Here is a 13337-nt window from a genome sequence, read left to right as displayed (position 1 = left end):
AATTCATGCTCCGCTGTGTTTTTGTTTTCTACTCCTTTTAAGCTTGCTTGTAGGTCCCCTAATTTGGCTCTTGCAACCAGTAGCAAGGCCAGGCAAAGACCTTTGGAAGCGACTTTGCTTTGAAAAGTCAAGGAATGCAATCTTTGGGTCGCATTCAAGGGATTTAGGTTGAGTGGATTTATTTTACGGCCGCATATTTATGTCTTCTTAGACCGTCCGAATCAAATTTTGCATCAACCGCGTGTGCAACTAAAACTGCGGATCACCACTTCAATGCGAACATTTGTTACACTCGTGGGCCCTCACTCCCCTCCTTCCCATGGACACTTTTTATTCCCTTCTTTTCGCTGTTCTTCTCCGTGCCTTTCTGTGCAATCCTGTCTTCGCCCTCCTGAGACATCGGTTGCCTTGAGATTAAAAAAAGCTCACTCTCCGTAAGAATGCCAGCTTTGGAATCCTACCGTGAACGCGAGATCACTCACAACGTGCTGAGTGAAAGAAGAGAGAAAAGTTAAGGCAAGCATTTCCATCGCCATCCGAGCAAAAGCGCCGGCGCGTTCAAGACGCCAGGTATGAGAGGCACGTTGCCGACCGCGGCTGGGATTCTCCTTGAATTACGTCTAGTTTGTGGCGCTGAACAAGGCACGCAACGCTTATCGTGTCATCGGGCGCGTGTAGCCACCGACAGTCCGGGCACGTATAACGGCGGCCGCACCGTATCATTTCCATGACCCGCCTGGCACACATGCGCGCGCCTGCAGCCTCTCTTTTAGCGCCGTTTTTTTTTCTTTTTTTTTCTTGGCCGTTTTTCTAACGCGAGACTTCTCTAAATAGCGGCGTCGCTGGATTCCGCGCCGCTCCTCCGGGAACAACGCCGCCCTGTGCGCTGGCTCAACGGCGCGGCACCGAAAATGTCACTCGTGTACAAGCGGCGCAAACAGAGGGTGGCTTCCGAATGTCGTCAAGATTGTCCGCGACAGGAACGGAAGTGCTCGGGCGTGCTGCACGTCGCTCCTGCGCCGCCGGGCCCATCCATAAAGGCGCCCCCTCCTCCACTCGCCCTCTCCTCCCCGCTCCTACCCTCCTCCTTCGCCATCAGTATGCGGCGGCGCGCGGCACTTCTTCGCCGGCGAAGACGGCGTTGTAGTAGTAGCACGGTCGCGTGACATCTCCGCCAGTGTTCGACTACCTTTCTCGGTTTTTCACGGTTATGCTGCTCGCTGGGCAAGCCGCGCGATCTCTTGACGACGATTCCTTGTCAGGATGAGGCCCCACTTAGGTGTCTTGTGCCGGGCTGGACTTCTTTCAATATATACGATGTTACATCCTTTGTAAGATAGCCCGCTTTCGGTTGCCAGAAACACAAGTCTGAAGACTCGCTTCCCCTGTGGAGAAGGAAGTGATCCCGAGCAACTTGTAAAGTGGAAAGTGATATGCGCTTTCAAATCTTATACGTGTTAAAAACGTTCCTGAACACCAAGAGAAAAACAAAACTTTATTCCCGTATGCGTTTAGAGGTATTGCTAACCTTTCTGGTTAAAACGTCTGTGCAGCCTAACTTGATGCGGTACGTTTCTGTGTGAGTCTTCATTCAGTTTCTCGCCCGAAATAAAACTAGCGGAGTCATTGGAAGAAAAAGAAAAAGAAAAAAAAAAAGGCACTTTGTCGATAGCACGGATTTAACGCACACAAGCTTTATGGGTGCGTAAGATGTACCTCGCGAGGCGGAAGCATTGTGCTCAGAAGCGACATGGGAAATGACGTAAGGGAAGCTCAAGGAAACGAGCCAAAAGAGGAGCTGCAACCAAGCGTGAGTAGCCTCCTTCAGGCAGTTAGCCGACGCACCGTCCCAAGCCACCTGTCGAGCCGTGTGTGCCGCCGAGGGCACTTGAGAGCCACTCGTAACAGCGGCGAACATTCGCGCATGTCTGTCCACACAGTCGTGTTTGTGCGCGGCGCAAAGCTCAAAAAGTCAGCATTGTTCTTGAACTCAGCGCTTGGGGGAGAGCCGAAACGTGGAAGTGGCCGGTGAAGGACGGGAAGAGGGGGGTCGACAGAAAGAAGGCCGCCGCCAGCAAAAGCGAAAGCAGCGCCTCCTCTCAAGCCGCCCTTTCTCTCTCCCATGCCCCTCACTCGAAGCCCGACGCTCAGGCGCGGCGGCTTTGAAGTTGCCGACGGCCGCGTTATACAACGGGCAATCCGAGTGCGCGGCTCGTTCTATAATCTCCAGGCTCCTTATGACAGAATTTACGACGACTGCTTGTCATCCCTGAATGCCGGCCGGGGGTGCCAATTGCGCCCCTTGGCGCCTCCACCCGTTGCCGGAATGCGTGACTCCGAAAGCGGCCGAGTTGCTCGTAAAGAAGCCACCTCGAAGGAGAACCACCGCGCGCGCGCCCGCGTGCTCGCGCATCGGCTGCCGGCGGTCTCCTCAGCGTGCCAGCACGCCGGCGCGCCGTTGCAGGCAAATTCCGGCGGCTGTCGCCAGCTGACGGCGCAACCCTTGCCCGAGGCACGCTCCACCAGGGGCCCTGTCAGGCGGGGCGGCACGAGCAGTCGCGTGCGGCGAGCACTGCCGGCGGCACGAGCTCCCCGCCAAATCCACGGCACCGCTGGGCTCGACGACCGTCGTAAAAACGTCATCGCGAGCTGCTTCGAGAGAATACTGCTCGTTCGAGGCGATTGCTTCTGAACCGACCGTACGTGCTCTACAGTGGTGCTCGAGGGCTTTGGTAACACCAGTATCCAAATACGAAATACAGCTGAGCAGCAGTGACTAAAGTTTGTCAGCAGCAAATTTTCACCAACTACCACTGGCAATGCTTACTTTTGTGCCTATCTAAAAAAAAAAAACTACTACGTGTACTAGGCTTTGATTACGGGTCCTACAGCATTCTAAGTGTGTTTTCTTCACCCAATAACCAGCGGCTTCGGAAAGAATTGGGGGCGCCCGTGTGAACGAGTGAAAGCAACTGATACTCCAATAGAAGTTAATGCGAATACGAGTTACTATTCCGTTCACTATAGTTCAAATTATGACTAAACAGACTAAATATTTTTTGTAGCCAGTGGCGGCGAGATTCTTTGACGCCAGTGTCCACGCGCAGCACCTAAAAGGCTGACATAGAGGCTTTTGCACTGCTTACTCAGTCGTTGCTACTGAAGCAAAAACTGCCCATGTTCCCTGCTTTTTGCACGTAGTAATTTTTGTGATGGCAGATGACTTAATACGCAGAAGTGTTAAAAAGTGGCTACATACACCTGTGCTATTCTGAAAAGCGACTTCTTCATTTTCCTTTTTTTATATATATACGTCCTTGAAAACACCTGCGTATTCTTAACGCCTGCTGCCGATCGAGCCACTAATACCTTGGCTGACAAAAGGAAGGTGATCAAAGTGTTGAGATAAATGAACAATTATATACGAATTGTTGGTGACGGCAACGCAATGATTGCAACCACCCACAGTCACCTCCGCAAGTGAAATGCTATAAACGCGTAAGGAAGGTAACTTCAAGTATCCATCACCTCGAGTGTGAGTGCAAAGGATATTCAATGCAATGAAGATGTTCCAGTACAAGTGCCAATTTGAGGCCGTGATGTCATCCCAGGACAAGTTCCAACCGTTGGTTAACGTTAAACAGAAACTTGACTCACTATGGAGCCTCGCGTGTGAAGCTTCTATAGTGAGCCACACACAACCCGAACTTCCTTTCCCTGACCCATTGCCCCAAATATATGCCTCAAGCCATCATATATATTTATGAGAACGAAGCTTCCTTTGCCAAGCATTCCACGGCTTCGCCTTGGTCGGTCGGTAGCTGGTCGGGTTCTTGCCGAGTCGATTCGCATTCACTTGAAGTAGTACATGAAGCGTGTCTTAAGGCGGGATTCAAACCTCAGTTCCCGGCCTAGCAGCTCGATGCTCTAACTATCAGGCAACAACTGCTTTTCTTTTCATTTACCGCATGGCGAAAATACAGTAGCCCTTTACAAGCAATAGTTTTAGGTACACACATAGCCAATACTCAGGAAGGCAAACACATACATCTAACAAAGACCTCCACTCAGGATGCGGCTCCGTAGAGCCGCGTGCACACTACTTACATAAGCCACTCTTTCCCGAAAAAGTGGTATCGTTGATTGTGGGGACTGCTACGCAGACATTTTGCGCTGTGCTAATGTCAATTATTAAAAAGTTCCGGATTTTGGTTTGGTATGTGGTGCACTACCGCTTTCAATTATGCTGGAATTCGGAGGAAAGACGATCTGCGATATCTAGGAGTTCCTCTCTCGCAGTTTCGGAACGGTAATTCTCACTGGACGGCAGAAGTTTAGAAGCAGAGTTGAAAGCAAACTCTCGAAAGGACAGGATCTTTCTACTTTCAGCACAGCTGAATCCTGCAATACGCTTCTATAGTAATCAGGCTTATGTACGTGCTACAAGTGCTGCACTGCTCAAAGCTGAAGATACAGGCGCTGCATATGGTGTTTTCGCACGTTCATTTGGAGCTCTCGTTATGAAACAATGAGACGGGGCAATCTCTCTCTGCCTCTTGATCGCAGTGGCCTAAGCCTGGTCCACCTCTTTGTAAGGCAGCTCCACTTATTTTTCATACGTAATGTTGAGCATCCGTTCTTGCGAGAGATGTTGCAGCTCCGCCTTGTCCAATACTTTCCCTACCTGGTTGTGACATGGACCTTTGCGCATGTACCATATTCCTCTTGGGGTTTTCTTGAAGAGGTTGTTGAGAGGTTCCGTTTTGTGAAAGAGTATTTCAGCATAGAGTATATTTTTAATGTTTCTCAAAAAGCGATGTATGCCGCCATAGTACATATGTTTTTTTCTGTCCCTCCTTATCGCGTCCGCTATATATACTTGAGATGTGGATACAAAGACACATTCAAACGCGTGTGCCGAATGTACTTGCCATCAAGCATTAAATCGTTTTTCTTCAAACTGCACACACCAACACTCCCAGCTAAGGCTTGGTTGCAGGCGAGAGGTTGCTATGTCTCATAGTCAACAAATTGCAGGTATACCTCCATGTGAACAGACGATAGAACATCGCTTCATAGGCTGCAGGGATGCTAATTTTTTCCAGGACGTCCTCCAAAGAATCCTGAAAAAGGATATGGATATAACAACATTCTCAAGTCGGTTTTGCCTTTCAAAAGTCCCGAAGATCCCCTTGTATGACATGTCCATGCTAATTGGCCCAGATAGTCTCTGGAATAGGATGTGCGATATGCATGCATTAGGCATAAACCACACGTACATTCCTATCATGCCAACACCAGCTAGCTCTTTGCGATGATCGCCGCGTGTTGATAATTATGATTCCGATACCATGGTACATAACCACAACGGAGGTTCAGTCAAGAAACATGTCGGCATGTTGATTATAATGATGATTTTCAAAATTTGGCGCATAGCCACAACGGGTGTTGGCCAAGAACGTAAACGCCAACTAGCTTTGAGATGATCACCGCGTGTTGATGATGGTCATGATTTCAATACTATGACACCTACAGTTAGCCGCAAATGTTTGAGGGATCTGCAATGCTTGCCGGAGCGACGCAGAACTGCACTGCGGCGCCGTCTACCGTCATGCAGCGTGGTGTTGACTCTACACAAAGCGCGCCTGGAGCGGAAGTGCCGAGGGCCTTGACACCACGCTGTGTGACGGTAGACGGCGCAGCAATGCAGTTTTACGTCACTCCGCCTCGCATTGCAGGTCCCGCAAACTTTTGCGGCTGACTATACCTACACCGAGGTATCAGCTAAGATGGGGGTCAGCGTGTGGTTTATGATGATGATGATTTCGACATAATGGCATGCACACACCCACAACGGGCATGTGCCATGTACCACATAATTTACATAAATAGGAAGAAATGAAGAAACACAAGCCTATAATGAAGTTTGTCACATTGCGCAGCACGACTACGCGAGAGCATATGCGCGCCCGTTTTCTTTATACCAAAGACGCCGGAAAGAAATGGTCAAATTTATAGCATACCATTAACTCCTTCACGCAAGCTTCGCTTCCCATAGATTGCAACAACTGCGTTGGATCTCCATAATTTGTTTATTTCTCTTCAACTGCGCCTGCGTCCTTGTCACCTGCGCTGCTAAAAAGCATTTTATGTGTACAATGAACCGACTTATAGCTGAAAGGCGAACTCCTGATAGTTTTAGTGCACGTGTCGTGTAATATGTGCCATGAAGGGAAGGCATCTTTTTTTTTTATTTATTCCGTACTGCCAGCCTGTTTTAGAGGCCCTAGGCAGGAGTGGGATGTACATAAAGGCTTTAAGAGCCAATAACATGTGAAACACAAGAAAGAAAAAAAAGAGAAAAAGAAAAAAAAAGGTGGAAGCAAGCAAAGCGTCATCTTGGTACAATGCAAAAGAAAGAAACAACAATAAAAAGGAAGGAAGATATCAAAGAATTCTGCAATACAGCGCATGTTTACACAATGGCTTATACACACACACACACACACACACACACACAAAGAAATTAACGGTGCCCTTAACATGATATGATCTATATCACATAGTGTATGGATTAGGATAGAAATCGTGGGAAACGTTTCGGTTCATAGATTAATGAGTGCGTGCATGAAGGACGATATGGTGGAGCTTTGAAGAACGTTTTCAGGCAGGGCGTTCCAGTCATAGATGGTTCGGGGGAAAAAGGACTGCTTAAATAATGTGGTATGGTGCGAATACTCGTCTAACCTGAATGAATGTGATGAACGCGTTGGGCGCCGGCTACAAGGGGTAATATACAATTTTTTATCTAGTTTTACATGCTCCCGATGAATTAAATATAACATTTTGAGCCTCTCTCGATACCCTCTTGCCTCGAGGGTTTCCAGGTTCGCCTGCTGTAAAAGAGCGCTAACTGAAGTATGACGGCGGTAGGAATTAAAAATAAACCTGACTGATTTCCGCTGTATCATTTCAGTCATATTTATGCTTGCTTGGGTGTAAGGATCCCAGACAGGAGTAGCGTACTCTAACAATGGTCTGATGAAAGTCTTGTATGCTAATAATTTTATATTACATGTAGATTTCGCCAAGGTCCTCCTCAGGTATCCGAGCTTATTCATGGCTTTCTTTTTAATGTGAGCTACATGACTATTCCACCTAAGGTCCGACGTAATTACTAAACCAAGGTATTTATATTCTGTAACAGCGGATAAGTTATGGCCATTAATGCTGTATACAAAGGGTAACGGCTTCTTTTTACGTGTAATGATCATTGATACTGTTTTTGTTAGGTTAATGTTCATTTGCCACTCTAAGCACCAAGTCGCTATTGCTGATAAAGATGAATTTAGGATCGTCTGATCTGCCTCGCTGTGAATTTCATGATAAAGTACGCAGTCATCTGCAAACAGTCGAATTTTAACTGGTATATTATTCACTATATCATTGATAAAAACTAGAAAGAACAGAGGGCCCAAGACTGATCCCTGTGTGATTCCAGATTGCACATCGGATAAGTCTGATTTCGCATCATCAACAACGACTGTCTGTCGCCTGCCCGTAAGATACGCCTCAATCCAGTGAAGTAGTTGCTCGTTTTTGAGAATAGGTTTTAACTTTGATAACAACTTTTGGTGGGACACACGGTCGAAGGCTTTCTCAAAATCTAAGAATACCATGTCAATTTGGCCTTGGCCGTCTAGTGCTGCCGCGATTTCATGCACTCTTTCTAATAGTTGTGTTACAGTGGATTTCCCACGACGGAAGCCGTGTTGTCGCGGGTCACAGAGGCCATTAATTTCTATGAACACTGAGATGTGCCTAAATATTATGTGTTCTATCACTTTTGATGAAGTGCAAAGTAGGGAGATAGGACGGTAAGATTGGAGCAATGAACGGTCGCCTGATTTACGGATGGAAATTATTTTTGCATGTTTCCAATCACTTGGGATTTCTGCACATGAAAGTGATTTATTATAAATAACGTAAATATACGTATCCAGCTTTTCTGGACACGAGGGTTTAGTTCGCGTGAATGCCACCACGTGGCGTACTCACCTTAAACTTTTCAAACTTCCCGCGGTGACGCGTGATGACGTCAACCAAACAAAAATAAAAAAAGTAAAAGCTATCCCTGTGCATTGAACTTCGCCACAATGCTTGTCCCGCCGGCGTTATCAGTGTTCTTGATCAAGCGTATTCGCTCGTCGCCTGGAAATTGCTCGTCATCCAGCGTTTACTCGCGACGAGCAATTGTTGATTCTGGGCTTTTGATTCGGTTCTTTTTTTTTCTCTTTTCCTTTTCTTTTTCTTTTTTTTTATTCTACGGAGTAAAGAAGATAGCCTAACCGTCAGAAGCACTTCGGGGCAGCCTTTCTTCAATCGGCATACATTGTTAACGTCCGAACATCGCACCGCGCCTACTAGAGACGCCGTCGTGGATGGATTTTGATTTTCCCTTATCGAATTCGTTAAGGTGCACACAATTATTTCACTAGCGACTTTTCAATGCGCACTCATGGGCTATCGACGCAGCTGCAAATCTAGATGTGCTTAAGTATCAGGACATATACATGGATATGTCGGTTTTTCACCTTGACACAAAAGTCACGAAACAAGAGTTGAGCAAACTGTCGCTGTGTCGTCGCAGGGTGTGAGAGGGGGCTAGTTGGTATTCCATGCTAAAGCGACTAGCGCAAGAGTGGACACGAGACACTAAAGAGGCGACAAGGATAAGCGCAAACTTCCAACTGGGCGCTTGTCCTTGTAGCGTCTCTCTATTGTCCACTCTTGCGCTAGTCACTTCAGTCTGTGTCGTCATCCGTTAGCATGCTATGGCCGAAGCTGCTCACAATATTACGTCACATTTACTGGCCACCAGGCCAGGTACACCCTTGGGTACGACATATACAGTACTTGCAGTTAGTTTCCAAAGTAGTCTCCTATGGCGGCTATCCACGTGTGTGAAGCAAGAACGCTATTTAAAATTATTGTGGAATAATATATGCGGGATTTGTATGTTCTCCACATTTTCTACCATGTTGCCGTTCCACCTTTATTATATAGCCGCAATGTAGACTAGCAGCTATCGAACGCCATAAAGGCTATCCACATATTCAACCCTTAATGACCATCGGTTATCTTCCCTCCTCATTACATGTCCTGCCCATGCCAATTTCTTTTTCTTGATTTCAACTAAGATGTCATTAACTCGCGTTTGTTCCCTCACCCAATCTGCTCTTTTCTTATCCCTTAACGTTACACCCATCATTCTTCTTTCAATAGCTCGTTGCCTCGTCCATAATTTAAGTAGAATCCTTTTCGTAAGCCTCCAAGTTTCTGCCCCGTAGGTGAGTACTGGTAAGACACAGCTGTTATACACAGACTGGATTCCAAGGGAAGGGAAGTGTAGCAGGGGGAGGCAGAAAGTTAGGTGGGCGGATGAGATTAAGAAGTTTGCAGGGATGACATGGCCACAATTAGTAGGTGACCGGGGTTGTTGGAGAAGTATGGGAGAGGTCTTTGCCCTGCAGTGGGCGTAACCAGGCTGATGATGATGATGATGATGACATATTCAAGGACCTCACGCGCAACTCCTGACACTTAATTGTATTCAAATTCAAGAGTTGTGCGACTGCCCAGGACATCCTCAACGAATGTTACATAACGTATTATGGGGTTTTACTTGCCAAAACCACGATTTCATTATGAGGCACGCCGTAGTGGAGGATTCGGGAATAATTTAGACCATTTGGGATTTTTAACGTGCGCCTAACCCTAAGTACGCGGGTTTTCGCATTTCACACCCATTGAAATACGGCTGCCGTGGATGGGATTCGATCCCGAGACCTCGTGATTAGCAGCCGAACCCAATAAAAGCTAAGCAACTACGGAGGGAAAGGAATGTTGGCAGTAGGAGGAAGGTGACGGCCGGCCCGTGAGACAATTTGTTCCCATCCTCATTGCTGGAGAATAGGTACCATCTGTCCAAGAATGACACCGTAGAATGCACTGTATTCAATGTGATGGAGTCCACGTCCAATATTTCAGACCCGAATCATACTGTAATTACTGACGACCAGGCATCTCGCTAATACGTGCAGTCGTTTGACAGCTGCCGAGCGCTGGCGTCGGCCACAGGACCTACTTGACCTTTTTTTAACACTTGCCGACATTCTCACCTTATTTCGCACTTTTGCGTTTCAGCTTAACTGCTTCAACAGCCGATTTATTTGTGCCAGAATTTGGCCACCCTGTCAACGTTATGGTTTCTTATGTTAAGTCATCTTTTATATTGACACGTATACTTATCTTTATCGGGCAACCACGTTTCGCAGCCTAAAAAACGTAATCGCACAGCGTGGGACGCGCCTGTATGTATCCGAAGTTTCTGGAACGTTATCGATGCTTCTATCCGCTGTCTGTTGTCGCCGAACGTTATGTTATCTGATTTCATCACCTGACGCGAATGGTGCAGAACTTTGTGGAAGGCACGCGGGTCCGAACGATTAGTCTGGAACATTCGATGACTGCTCTAAAGAAGCCGACGCGCTTGACCCGCCGATCATATTTTCGACGATCGCCGAGCGTGTTCGCCGCTATCGTTGTGCTATAAGTGTAGCCTGTTTTGTGGGCACAGGTTCGCCCAATAAAAGTTAGTTTTGTCGTTCAGAGTACTGCTACTGTGTTATTCAACGTCACGACCACGTGACAATATTTAGGCTAAGGCTGTCGTGAAATTTCCAGCGGTTTCACCTTTCCCAAAATGCCCGCATTTTCGTCGGCCTCTTAATATTTTGGAGGATTTTTAATAGACGTGGAAACCATTGCATGGCCCCCTGGCCAAGCTGCTCAAAAAGTCATTTTATATCCCTGAGGTCATGCGCAAGCTTCCGCCTTCGTGCCGTTCCTCAACCTCCTGATTTCCCTGTCACCTGTATTCCATTTTGACGACTCCATTCCCACGGAAGTTGGCGAAGATATGTCCATCGGATTAAAGCCATTTAAATCAATTCTACTGTGGATACGACAGCCGCTTATGCTCACTGTGGATGGAAATGTTGCGCTAATGAGCGCCATTCTGAGGAACCTAAATTGATAGTCACAAAATTATGCGGATCCCACGTATGTGCGAATCGATGTAAGCAAAGCTTTCTGTGTTTGTTGTCATTGTTAAACGTAATCTCCACAGAGTAGTCAGGCACCCTCTAATGAAATGCTGTCAATGTTTGCCTGATTACGCCCACCATTGTGATGCAAATAAACGTAACTCCAACTCATTTGCTCAGAAATAAACGCTGAATGAAACGCTGACGTCATCCTGAACAAGATCAACAAGCGCCCTAGTGCTCGATCTTATGATGCCCCTATTCGTAAGCTTATATTCGTGATTTAGTTACTTGGGGGGGGGGGGGCGAGAGCGATGTGTTCTTATACCGTAGAAACATCCCTCGGACCTCTCTGATGTGCTCGTTTTTATTCTCAAGTACCCAATGAAAACTGTAATCGCTGCAACTTCATGATGTCCTGGTGGTAGGCCACCATGGCATGTCGCGCAAGTATGACCGCGCTGATTCATTTGGGTTGGCATATACCATTTGGTGCGTCATACTTCGCCACATGCATTTTTCAAGCAGATCTTGAAAAGGGCGGCCAACTCACTACGTCCCTTTCCTCTGTTTACTTCCGCAAAGTGTGTGTCTATCGCTGTGGTTACCAAATACGCCCAGCGGTATGCTACCACTCAAGCCTTTCTGTCGGCTGAGCAACTGAAGTCGCAGGCTTTCTTCAACACGGCGTCGACGTTCAATACGGCTATCCTCAATTACTTTTCGCGGACTTCGCTCACCGCCTTCCCTCCAGTGTCATCTCTTACACTACTCGCTCCTGCTAGACACAACACAAACACGCAACGACCTTAATGAAGTATCTATAACACGCTAGTTGACATGCTGTCGACGTATATTTCCGCTGAGCACCGGGATTGGAGCGTGGTCATGTCTATGGTGACATTATCGGTCTACAGCTTCGCTCAACAACACCGCTCGTTACTCATCACTTTTTTTTTTGCCGACAAGAGTATAGCGTATCTCCTCTGAATGTACTTCCGCTTTAAGTGGGACCTTGCACGCCCGCTTATTCTGTTGCGTTGACGGCGACCGTTGTCGTCAGGCTGCCGCCTAATTCTGAGCGTCGCAGTCACCAGAGTGCACAGAAAGCTGTCTTCCCAAACAAACCACCGGGATTCGAGCCCATCTCCCAAATGCAGCATCTTGCATTTGGGAGATGGGCACTCTAACCATTACGCTACCACCTGCCTCCACCAATTTCCGTTTATCTGCCTTCCCACTTCTCGTTTTTGCCGCAGACGCAGGAAGAACGGATGCAGAAACGAAAAAAAGAAGTAAAGATTGCTTGAGCCGCCAGTGACGCATGACTTTAACTTTGGCAGGTTACCTTCATTGGATCGCATGTAGGCTTGCGGCTTCGTGCAGATTGTGGGTCGCCTTAGCTTTAATGTAAATTTGCTTTCACCAACTCTTTTCAGCTAGAACTGAAACGCCAGACAAAAATGAGACCTATCGTTGAATATTTTTCTTGTTTTCAAGGTTTAAAGCAAAAATGCTCATTAACACAAATAGTGATTTGTTTAAGAAATGGCATAAGGATACTGTATTTCAAGGTCATGTTTTGTCAATACGGCCCGGCACCACGTATCGACGAAAGGGCATCACAGTGCCGATGCACGCGGCAGGTTACTGAATGAAGAAAACAGGAAACGACTGTTTTTCAGTTCTCGCAACACATTGTACACAGAACACAAGGCACCCACCATCATGACATTCTTTTTTTTTTTACAACAGCGACACACAATGCCGGACTGATATACTTCCTAAAAGGGTCTCATTTGATTTTTCATCGCAGAACTGCAAGCACAGTTGCGTCGCGCGTGCTTGCAGCCACGTACTGTAGCCGTGCTCCTTTTCCTCTAACAATATGGCCGCCGGCGGCTTCAAGCGCTCCCGTAGGTGGCCGATTGGACTGTCACTCGAAAAGTTTAAATACATAACCTCTTTGCATAGAAATGACGGCATGATTGTTAACATCATTGCTCTCCAGACTGATCTTGATGAGCTAACTCATTGGTGCGGTAGGGCAGATGGTAATTAACGCAGACACAACTATACATCTCAAGTTTACTTCCGCTGCTAAGACGATTCCTAATGCCCACACAGTTAATAATACTATCATTGAAACTTCAGCGGCGGTAAAATACCTCGGTGTAAATTTTAGCTCTTATTTATCCTGGTGCACTCATATTGAACTGATTACTACCA

Source organism: Dermacentor albipictus, chromosome 1, assembly GCF_038994185.2.
Source record: "Dermacentor albipictus isolate Rhodes 1998 colony chromosome 1, USDA_Dalb.pri_finalv2, whole genome shotgun sequence".
NCBI classification, from domain to species: domain Eukaryota; kingdom Metazoa; phylum Arthropoda; class Arachnida; order Ixodida; family Ixodidae; genus Dermacentor; species Dermacentor albipictus.
This window is presented reverse-complemented; position numbering follows the sequence as displayed.